The following is an 11568-nucleotide window of genomic DNA, read 5'->3' as shown; positions in this document are numbered from 1 at the left end:
TAATTATACAGAGATAAATTTTTGAACTTCATTTAACACAGTGACACTCTATATCTCTATTATTTGTCCTTTACTTTCTCTAGTTATACCAACTGGACTAGGGTTCCCTCATTCCCACTATACTAGTCTAAACCCTTCATTTGACAGATGAGGAAACTGAGGCATAGGGTCCCATGGATACTAAAGGGGAGAGCTGGAATTTGAACCCAGATCCTCTCCTAATCTACTACTCTTTCCATTCTACCACAGCTTCCCTAGGCCATACAGGTACTAAGTCGTGGCCTTGGAATTTTAAGTCAGGTCCTCAGAGAGTTGTTGTTCAGTCTTGTCCAACTCTTCATGACCCCATCTGGGGTTTTCTTGGCAAAAATACTGGAGGGGTTTGCCATTTCCTTCTCTAGCTCTTTTACAGATGAGGCAAACAGGGTTAAGTGACTTGCCCAGGGTCACAAAAGCTAGTAAAAGTCTGAGGCCAGATTTGAACTTAGAGAAGATGAGTCTTCTTGACTCCAGGTGCAGCATTCCATTGACTCCGCCACCTAGCTGCCCCCTCAAGCAGTACTCATTTCCAAATAGTCAAATGTGGTATGTCAACACCGCAGAGTAAAAGGAATGCTGTTTAGAGTAGACACCATCACTTTAAAGGAGTGGAACTGTACTGTCTCCCAATCATGATATGGTTCCCTGAGGTACTACACTACTATGCTGTGGTTTTGCATATACACACACACACACACACACACACACACACACACACACATACACACACGTGTATATATACATATATACATGTATATGTATATATGTATGTATACATGTATATGTACATACATATTATGTATGTATGTGTGTATGTGTGTATGTATATTTGTTTGTTGGGTTTTTTTGGTGGGTGAAGGGGGAATTTCTCCACTAATCAGGAGTCATTTTTCCCTTCCCTATTTAGCCTAGTGCCAAGGTTGGAACTGTCTCTTGAGAAACCAGCAGGTTTGGGCAGGTGGTGTTTCATGAGTATGGAAAGTGATATGAAATAGTAGCAAATGTTGAAAATGCAATTTATTTAAGACTTAGGTCTCAAGACCATTATGCATTCTATTTTTTAAAGTCTCACAGTTTTCCTGTCATTTGTCATCCTGAAAATAATTCTCTTCACAGTTATAGTTCAGAGGAGCCCTTCAGGTATGTAAATAATTGCTTTTATGAACAACAGCTTATGCAAGGAATATATTCTCTTCACTCGTTTCATACATAATGGCAAGTGGAGAAGTTAGACTGATGAAATTCATCACAGAGGCTGGTTAATTTAATTTTCTGCAGTACTTTGTAAGACCTGTTTATAGCATAAAAATGAGCAGTTTAGATACCTTCCAATTTATTGATTAGTAAATGAATTAATATGATTCTCTCCCTCTGTCTTGCATCTGTTTTCTCTGGTTTTATTACTAGATCTAGGCCGAGAGTCTGACTCTCAGTGCAAGGCTTAGTCCAAAAAAAAAAACAACACACAGGCCAAAACAATCATCTGTGCTCTCCATTTAGCTGGTGCTCATGAAGTAGCTGCCTGGGTAACACGTGAAACAAGGAGAAGGTAGTTCAAGTGGTTCCTTCTTACTTTCCAGTCTTCTTATGCCCTCCTCCCCATCACGAGCCAATGACACTGACCTCCAGCAGTTTCATGAACAAGGACACTCCATCTCTCATTTCTAGGCATTTTTCTCTGGCTGAGAAGGAAGCCACAGGCTTCACTGGACTGCCAAAGGGTTCCACAACACCAAAAAGGTTAAGATCTCATGGCCTGGATGGCCTTGAGAGTAACTTCTTGCTTTAAAGCTGGTCCTACAACACTGTAGTTATTGTGTCTGATGCTCTGGTGCTTTCTTCTCTGTGTGTCAGTTCACACGAGTTCTCCCATGTTTCTCTGAATTCCACCACTCTCCACCTGCCCCCACTTCCTCACAGTTACCTTCTTTTCTGTTTCCCTTCAGCTTCCTTTTGTATATCGTTCCCCATTAGATTGTAAGTTCTCTGAGAGTAGGGACCATACTTCTTTTTTCACATTTGTACTCCTGATGCTTAGTACAATGCCTGGAAATAATAGAGGCTTCATAAATGTTTGCTAACTGACTGACTAGTAGGAGGGGAAGAAGAAGAAAGGGCCTTAGAGCCCCAACTTCTGCTGAAAAAACTTGTAGGAAGTCAAGAGGTCACATAGGTGAACTGAACAGAAGAGTTGTCATAGAGGAGGGCACAGGTGTTGAGGAATTCCCTCCTTTCCTTCAGTACCAGTGTCGTCAGGTTGCTGTCTAGGCACCAGCTGTAACACCAGCCTCACATAGACTGCCACATGGTCTTATGGAAAGCATCCTGAATTCAGAGTGGAAGTACCTAGGTTCATGGGGCAGCTAGGTGACACAGTGGATAGAGCACTGGGTTCTACCTTCCTGATTCAGCTTCTTGAGTTCAAAGTTTAGAAAGTGTTAAGTAATAGTAGCAAATGTTAAAAATGAAATTTATTTAAGAATTGAGTCTCAAAAACATTATGCATTTCTATCTTTTAAAGTCTCTCAGTTTTCCTGTCATTTTTCATCCTGAAAATAATTCTTTCCACAATTATAGTTAAAATCCAGCCTCTTAATAGCTTTGTGATCTCGGGCAAGTCACTTAACCCTGTTTGCCTCAGTTTCCTCATCTATCAAATGAGCTGGAGAAGGAAATGCAAAATCATTCTGGTATCTTTGTCAAAAAAGCCCCAAATAGGGTCACAAAGAGTTGGACACCACTCAACGACAACAATACCTAAGTTTGTAACCCAGCTGTAAGTGGTAGACTTATTACCTTGGTGAATTTGGGCAAGTCAAAACCTCTCTGGTCCTCAATTTCCTCATGTACAAAAATATAATGTAAAACTCTTGAAGGCAAGGACAATTTTGGTTTTGTATCCCCAGCACCTAGAATAGTGTATTTAACAATACACATAATAGGTATTTAAATAAATTCTTGTAGAATTGAATTGGGTAGGCTGGACTAGATAACTTTTCTGAGCTCTTTGTATATAAGCACATGTCCAGCTTATTGTGCTCCCCAATAGATAAGCAGAGCTCCTGATGACAATCCTGCTCTCACTCAGACTTCTAGTCAGTCAGTCAACACATATATATTAAATCTTTACTATGTGTCAGGCATTGTGTTAAGTACTGGAGATAAAAAGAAAGGCAAAAACATCGTCCCTACCCTCAGAGAGCTCAAATTCTAACAGAAGAGACAACATGCAAACAACCAGGTCCACACAAGATAAATTACAATATAAATAGGAGATAATTCCAGAAAAAAAGGCACAAGCATTGGGGACAGGGAAGGAAAGGGGCCTGGGAAAAATGTCCACCTCCTGCTGAAGGTGGGATTTGAGCCAAGTCTTAAAGAAAGCCAGGGAAACCAGGAGACAAAAGGGAGGGGGAGCATTCCAGGTATGGGAGTCAGCCCTTGAAAAATGTCCAGAGTAGCAAGATGGAAGTCTTCTTCAAGAAAGAGCAAGAAGGTTATAATCACTAGATTATAGAGTATATGTAGACAGCAGAAAAGGGTAAGACAAGTTGTGAAAGATTTTAAATCCCAAAAAGAGGTTTTAAATTTGGTCTTACAGGTAAGAGAGAGCCACTTGAATTTATTATGTAGGAAGATGTCATGGTCAGACCTGAGCTTTAGGAAAATCATTTTGGGCAGTCAAGTGGAAGATAGATTGTAGTGTAGAAAGACTTAAGAGGCAGGGAGACCAACCAGCAGGCTAGTAGTCCATTGTCAATAGAAAAAAGTGAGTAACAGCATTTCTATCCTCCGTCACTGTTAATTCACACCCAATTTGGTGCCCTGGAAAGCAATGAAGCTGCAGGGGCATAAACCAGACCTGGGGTGGAGAGTATGCCAGAAAATAAACAACACTGAAAAAATAGCTGTGGATTATTTGTAACCCTGCTACAGTCAAGGCAGAGAGAGCTTCTGCTTTCACCTTTCTAGTGAATAAAGTAGTTTTCTCCAAGCTGCTAATGAAAATGGGAAGAGGAGTGATGAAAAGGTGGGTGAGAAGGCATACATGGAAAACAAAAATCTCCTTGAAACTTGCTTAGACTAGCCCTGCCCAATGCAAGGACCACTAAATAAGTCGATGACTTGCCACAGGTATTTCATGAATGCTGAATATGTGCCTAACGTTATGCTAGGTGCTGAACATAAATGACAAATATGCCCTCACACACACACACACACACACACACACACACACACACACACACACTGCCACTCTTCTGAGAAATTACAGGGATATGCTGAGTAATGAGGATATAGCAGGGTAAAGGATGGGATAGGAGGGGATGTTATCCAAAAAATGGGAAGCACGAAAGTCAGATGGGGGTTGGGGTAGTCACATACCAACTTTCTATAGCCTTGACATATAATCTATTAAGTAAGTTAAATAAATTGCAGTTACTGGACAAAGGGACATGCATTTCGTCTTCAGCTCTTTCATTAGAAAGCTCTCTTCCAGTGGTTCAGGTGACGTAGGGAATCTGCTCCTCACTTAATCAAGAACACAGGCATTCCAACAAAGAACATTGCTCATGCTCGTTAGTGCAATATGGAAGAATGAGCTATGTGAAAGAATTTTCCCAAAATATTCAAATAGTTATATTTTCCTTTGCTCTATATGCCCCTCCACTTTTAGGAGTTTTTTTTGGTTTTGTTTTGTTTTGTTTTGTTTTGTTTTGCAAGAAGTAGATCTAATTATTACAAAATTTAATCATGACATGCCTGGATACAATAAGGAATGCTTTCTATAGTTTATAGAGCATTTTATATATGTGATGTAATAAATCAATCAAAGTGCATTTATTAAGCACCTATTATGTTCTAGGTGATAGAGCTACAAAGACAAAAGTTGAAATAGTTCCTGCCCCTGAAGGACCTTAGAGTCTAGCAGTAGGAGGCAGCATGGATATAGATAATTACATAAAAAAGAAACAAAAGGTGATTTTGGGGAGAAGCCACTAACAGTTGGGAGGGATCAGAAAAGGTCCAATGTAGAAGGCAGTGTGTGTGTGTGTGTTGAGCTTTGAAGGAAACTAGAAATTTGAAGGGACAGAGGATATATATTCCAGGCATCATTAACAAATCATAGCCTTGTGAGGTAGTACTGCAAATGTTAACACCCCCATTTTGCAAATGAGGAGACTGAGGCTTAGGGGTTAATTTATTCATCAAACATTCTAAGAATAAGCTATCTTCCTTAGTAGTTGTGTGACCCTGAGCAAGTCACTTGACTCTGTTGACCTCAATTTCCTCATCTGTAAAATAAACTAGAGAAAGAAAAGCAAACCACTGCAGAAGGACCTAGCTGAAAAAAATCAATGAAAAGCCCCAAATTACTGCTGACCTTGAGTGTGGATGGGTCATTCCTAATAACCAGGTCTTGGGCAAGATTGAAAGCTTCGTGGGAAGGACATTGGAAAGCCACTTGAGACAGGACCAAAGGGGAAATGAACACAGAGCCTCGAAATCAGTTCGTTCGGACTGGTCTTATCTGATGAGTTCTTCTTCACTACCAGAAATGATGTGTTTCTTCACATTGCCCACATACCCAGGGGTATCAGGCTTGTTAGGGGGAGGAACCTTCCAAATCTATATCTGCTGTAACAACAACAAAAACAAACAAAAAGCCTTGCAAATTAAATGATTCTCCTAACTTCCCCCCCCCTTCCTTTTCTGAAGATTGAGGAGCCAAAACTAATAATATTCTTAATTTTGTCAGAAAACATTTATCTCTCTAGAAGCAGTTATAATTTTTGAGGCATTGGGACATATGTTAAAATTGGATCGATTTAAATTAATGTGTTTTAAGGGAAGGGTTAGTGTGGAGGGGGTTATATCTGTTTGGCATCCAGGGGTATTGTTCCCTGTTTTGCAAAGACTGAAAATGTGTCACCAACTTAAGTGACATCTGTTCTCCCTACTCTACATTTTCAAGGGAAACTAATAAAAGTTTGTTACCCTTTAAAAAAAATAAAAAAGAAAGTCCCAAGTGGAGTCACAAAGAGTCAGACACAACTGAAAAATGACAGAGCGAGACCAACAATTCTGCTGTACTCTGCCCTGGTCAGACCATGTCATTTGGACTGTTGTGGCTAATTCTGGGCATCACATTTTAGGAGGGACACTGATAAGGTGGAGAGCATCCACAGAGGGCAGCCGGGATGGGGAAGTTCACGCATGAGAATTGGTGGAAAGAACTAGCAATGGCTAACTTAAAAAAAGAGGAAGATCTGGGTTGAAATCTTACCTCAGATACTTTCTAGCTGTGCCATTTAATTTCTTTTTGTCTTGATTTCCTTATGTTTAAAATAGAGTGATTGGATTATTCAGTGGTCTCTAAAGTCTCTTCTAGCTCTAAATGTAATATCTGAGACTGGTGGGATGGAGGTGAGGGACATCAAAGCTGTCTTCAAGTGTTTAAAGTGTCTTCAGCCATCTACCAAGATAAGGTTGACATGGGAAGAATTTATGAGCAAACAAAAGACAGAGAACATTATGAAATGCAAAGTGGCCCCCTCACTCTTGCCAAGAAAAACTAAGGCAAACTTAGGCTGCAATATTAGAGGTATGATGTCCAAAGGGAAGGATACATACATACATACATACATACATACATACGTATGTATGTATGTATGTATGTATGTGTATGTATGTATGTATATAGTCTGCCCTTGATGGACAACACTGTGCTTTACTTAGTTCTGGACATCACCTTCTAAGGACACTGACAAAACATAGCATGACTAGAAGAGGGGAAGCAAAATGGTGAGGGGACTAAAGACCATACCATGCAAATATCAGATGAAATAACTAAGAATGTTTAGCCTAGGGGAGAGAAGAACCCATAGCAGAACTTGAGACTGAGGTGGAGAGGGGAGAAGGGTGGGACACAAGGATGCATTGCCATTTTAAAATATTTGGAGGCCTGTCATGTGACACAAGAGGACTGTCTTGTGAGACTTGTTTTCCTTGGTCACCCTAAAAGACAGGAGCGATATTTGAAGAGAGACTTTATGGAGGAGCAGATTTTCTTCCACTGTGTTAGAACTGTCCAAAAGCTGATTGAACTGCCTCAGGAGCTAGTGAGTGTCTCATCACTGGAGTTCTTCAAGCAAAGGCCGAATAACTACTTTGGGGTGGGGGTTATGTAATGGGAGATTCCTGCTTTTTTATTGTTGTAACTCAGTAGAAAGGAAAGGGATCACATTAAGAATTAGGAATGAAGTACTTCCTCATTAAAAGCCTAGGTTCCCATCCAAATGGTACAAAGTAGACACCTAAAGTATTTTTGCAGAGGAGCTAAACTAATCAAGGCTAGAACAGTTTTTGAGATTTGACTGAAAAAGAAACCATCCCCCTTTCATATAAGTTAGTGCTCCATCAAGGAATGGATTTCTTTCTAGCCTTGTATGATAGATAGCTAACCAAGTTGACTTAAATGGACCATGAATGTTCAGGAAGGCAAAATTTTATTAATTTACTTAGGACACATTTGCTAAATGCCTGTATGCCATTGCTTTCTCCTAACAGCTATCTTTAGATTAAAAAAAAAGTGGTTAATGCACTTTTTTGATCCTTAGGAAAACTGTTGTGATGATCACCACATATTGAGTGTAAAGAACACTTTTTCTTTTTAAAAATATTTTATTTTCCCCCAATCACATATTAAAACAATATAAACATTTTAAAAAATTTTAGTTCCACATGAAGAGGTAAACAGGAAAGAGAAATCATAAGAGACTTATTAAGATTGAACTGTTTACATTCCTGCATGGAAAGATGATATTTATAACTCATGAGACCTTTGTCAGTATTAGGGTAGTTGGAGGGGAAAAATTAAATGTATGTATATGTAGATAGATAGATAGATAGAGGGCACAGGGTGAGCTGAAGATTAAGGGGTCATATCTGGAGAATAAAATTAAGGGATGAGAGAGGATTATACTTGGAGAAGAAGAAAGGGAGAGGTAGAATGGGGTAAATTATCTCACAAAAAAAACAGAAAAGAAAAGTCTCTTACAGTGGAAGGGGAAACGGGGGAAGGTGAGAGGGAATGAGTGAATCTTACTCTCATAGGATTTGGCTTAAGGAGGGAATAACATACACATTCAATTGGGTATGGAAATCTGTCTTACCCTAAAGGAAAATAGGGGGAGAAGGAGACAAGAGAGCAGGGGGATGATAGACAGGAGGGCAGATTGGGAAAGGGGGTAATCAGAAGTAAATACTTCTGAGGAGGGACAGGGTCAAAAGAAAGAATAGAATAAATGGGAGGACAGGATAGGATTAAGGGAAATAGAGTTAGTTTTTCACAACATGTCTACTATGGATGTGTTTTGCATAACTGCATATGTACAACCTATATTGAGTTGCTTGCCTTTTCAATGAGGGTGGGTGGGGAGGGAGGAAGAGAGAAAATTTGAAACCTAAAGTTTTAAAAACATATGTTTAAAAAAATGTTTTCACATGCTACTGAGAAATAAGAAATATAGGAAATGGGGTACAGAAGTCTATCCTGCCCTACAGGAAAATAGATGGGGAAGGGGATAAGAGAAGGGGAGAGAGATAGAAGAGAGGACAGACTAGGGGAAGGGATATTCAGAATGCATGCCATCTTGGGGTGGGGGGAGGGGGGAGATGGGGCAAAAATCTGGAACTCAAAAACTTGTGGAAGTGAATGTTGAAAACTAAAAATAAATAAATTTATATATGTTAAAAAAAATTTTAGTTCTAAATTGTATCCCTCTCTCTCTCACCTCCCCACTTCCTGAGACAGTAAGCAATCTGATATAGGTTATACATGTGCAATCATGTAAAACATTGCATATTATTTATTTTTCATAAAAAGATTCAAAAAAGAAAGAGAACAAGAAGGAAGGAAAGAAAGAAGGAAAGTGAGTGAAAATAGTCTGCTTCAGTCTGTATTCAGGCAATATCAATTCTTTCCCTGGAGGCAGATAGCGAGTTTCATCATGAGTCCTTTGCGATTGTCTTGGATCATTGTATTGCTGAGATTAGCTAACTCTTTCACACTTCTTCATTAAAAAAAAAAAGCCTGAACATCATCTTTCAAGAAATTATCAAGGAAAACTACCCTCATATCCTAGAACAAGAGACCAAAATAGAAATTGAAGGAATCTACCAATAATCACCTGAAAGAAATCCCAAAATGAAAACTCCCAGGAAAGAACACATTTTCTGAGTCAGGTATGTTACTTCTGAAAGGATAACACTTTAAAGCTGTGAATCCTTAATCTGCAGGTCTAATGTCATCGATGCAAAATAATACATTCAGAAAGATACAGTAATTTTGGACAGTAATTACCTTGTAAAACCAGTTTAAAATTAAATTATTGTACGATTTGTTGTTATTAATTCTTGAAATTTCAGTCCTAGACCAAACTCGTGGTGGCCAGTGGTGCCATTCTTGCCATCCAGGAATATTGATAAAGTCAGTCTGATAACTGGTTTTAGAGTGTGAGTGTAACCTCTGAGGCTGGAGTTCACTTTAGCAGATAAAGAAGTATCAGTGTCCATGTGATACTTGGCTGCTGTTTCAAAGCTCAGGTTGCTCTTATTTCCAGTTGTCCAGTTACGATTGACAGCAGTTTCCAATTCCTTGTTCACTGCCTGATAAATAGAGCCCCAAACATTGTGCCATCATTCATATTGGTATGAAGCTGGAATTCATCCACCATAGCAATGTTGCTCTGACTCTCTTGACATTTGTAGTTTCAAAATCCATTTGGTAGCCCTCCAGGCAGCTCATAGCCAAGCACATGATATCCCATATTGAAGGTGCAGAAATATAAAAACCCATGTCACAACCAAGACTTATCTGTTCCTATATACTGACTTAATCTTAGCATTTTTCTCACTCTAGTAGGTTAAAAGGATCAATGAATAGTCCATTTATGGCTGAATTTCAGCTCATCTTCAACAGTAATCTCAGTGCTCAGCATCTTGTCTGTATTCTGTTTTCATGTGGATGTCAGGTCGTATTTGGAACATTAGCATTTTGTTTCCAAATTGCCTGCAACTTTGCTGTTCTCAGAGTTTGCTGAACTTGAATTTATAAATTCCAGGCTATTTTCAAATTGTGTTTCCAGATCCAATTTTATTAAGCCAAATCCATGTTTTTGGCAAATATATCCATGGCCACTTTTCTAAGGTCAACAAAAGTAGGTAGCATAGCCATTTTCTTCTTTCCCCTGGCAGAGACGGTGGAAGCTACAGCAGGCAGAAGACACAGCAACAGTGGAGCAGCAACAGTGATAGAAGGCCCTACCAACTGTGAATAGAGAGAAGTTCCCCTGAGACTAAACCTAATCCATTTACCAAGAGAAGAGAGATTAGAACCTTGAAACCCCAAACTTTTGACACATACAGGTTGCAGCAAGAATTAGGTATGAAAACAGTGGCGGGGCGCCAGGGTCCCATGACCTTTACTGCAGGCATGACTTAAGCCAGAAGGAATAGTTCAGAAAGTGTCCTTGGACACAGCTGTTGTTGTGCACAGATTTGTCACTGCCAAATCTCTTCAGTGTTTTTCGCTCGTGATCAGGCAGTTTAGCAGCATCCAAAGCTTCTGCAAGGACAAAGACAATACAAGGGAATATGGCTCCAACAGACTGGGAAAGGCACTTGAGAATGCCAGGCTCCACTACTGCACCATTTCACCGGAAGATCATCCTGGGCTTTCTTTCTCTCATTCATAGACAACCAGCTTTGCAGGGCTAGTATGATGGGTCAGCCTATGTCACTAACAATGAAATTCTGCTTCCACCAATTTTTGCATGCCACCGTCCCCAAGCCATAGCATAGGAAAGAAGTCACTGCCCTGCTTAAAGCAATCGACAGCAGCTGCTACCTTCCTACCCTTGCCACTTAATTCTGCATACCTCACAACAGTGTTTCTCCGCCACCAGTGACTTGTTGAAATTTGGCCTGTGTTCTTATCTAAGTCAGGTCTTTGTCTGTGCATCGTATAAATTTTCTGCAATCACTGGAATACATGATATGAGTGGCAGATGTGGCTACCACAGTGGTCCTTGAGTTATCCTTTTGCCCATCACGATTCCAGGCTTTTGTTTCTTCCTTCACTAATGTCTGTTTGCATGGATCTGTGGGGTTTCTTTCCATGGGACTTGGGTCCTGAAAGATTTGTTCAGTCTATGTGTTTGTGGAAGAACAGCCATTTCTCGATAGTAACTCTGTTGCTCTTTGTCTGTTTATGAATAGCAGGAAGAAACAAGGGAAACAGCCTGGGCTGTTCAGATCACACACACACACACACACACACACACACACACACACACACACACACGTTATATCTTTGATGAGCTCCAGTTCCAGAATCTAATAACTTGACTCGTACCTAGAGTGTTGTGTGAAGGCATGCTCTTTTTTTTTTAGAAAATATCATAGCAAAGAAAAAGGCTTCTTTAGATAAGGGCCATGCATGCTGAAAACATGACAAAGTGAGTATAG

General features: G+C 39.8%; 1 pseudogene; it reads right to left on the bottom strand.

Moving 5' to 3' along the window:
• Positions 1–9423: 9423 nt before the first annotated feature.
• On the bottom strand, positions 9424–10276 carry LOC110201402 (non-selective voltage-gated ion channel VDAC1 pseudogene; annotated as a pseudogene).
• Positions 10277–11568: the final 1292 nt, after the last annotated feature.

Source organism: Phascolarctos cinereus, unplaced genomic scaffold (genome assembly GCF_003287225.1).
Source record: "Phascolarctos cinereus isolate Bilbo 61053 unplaced genomic scaffold, phaCin_HiC Scaffold_7;HRSCAF=346, whole genome shotgun sequence".
In the NCBI taxonomy this organism is placed as follows: domain Eukaryota; kingdom Metazoa; phylum Chordata; class Mammalia; order Diprotodontia; family Phascolarctidae; genus Phascolarctos; species Phascolarctos cinereus.
This window is presented reverse-complemented; position numbering and strand designations above follow the sequence as displayed.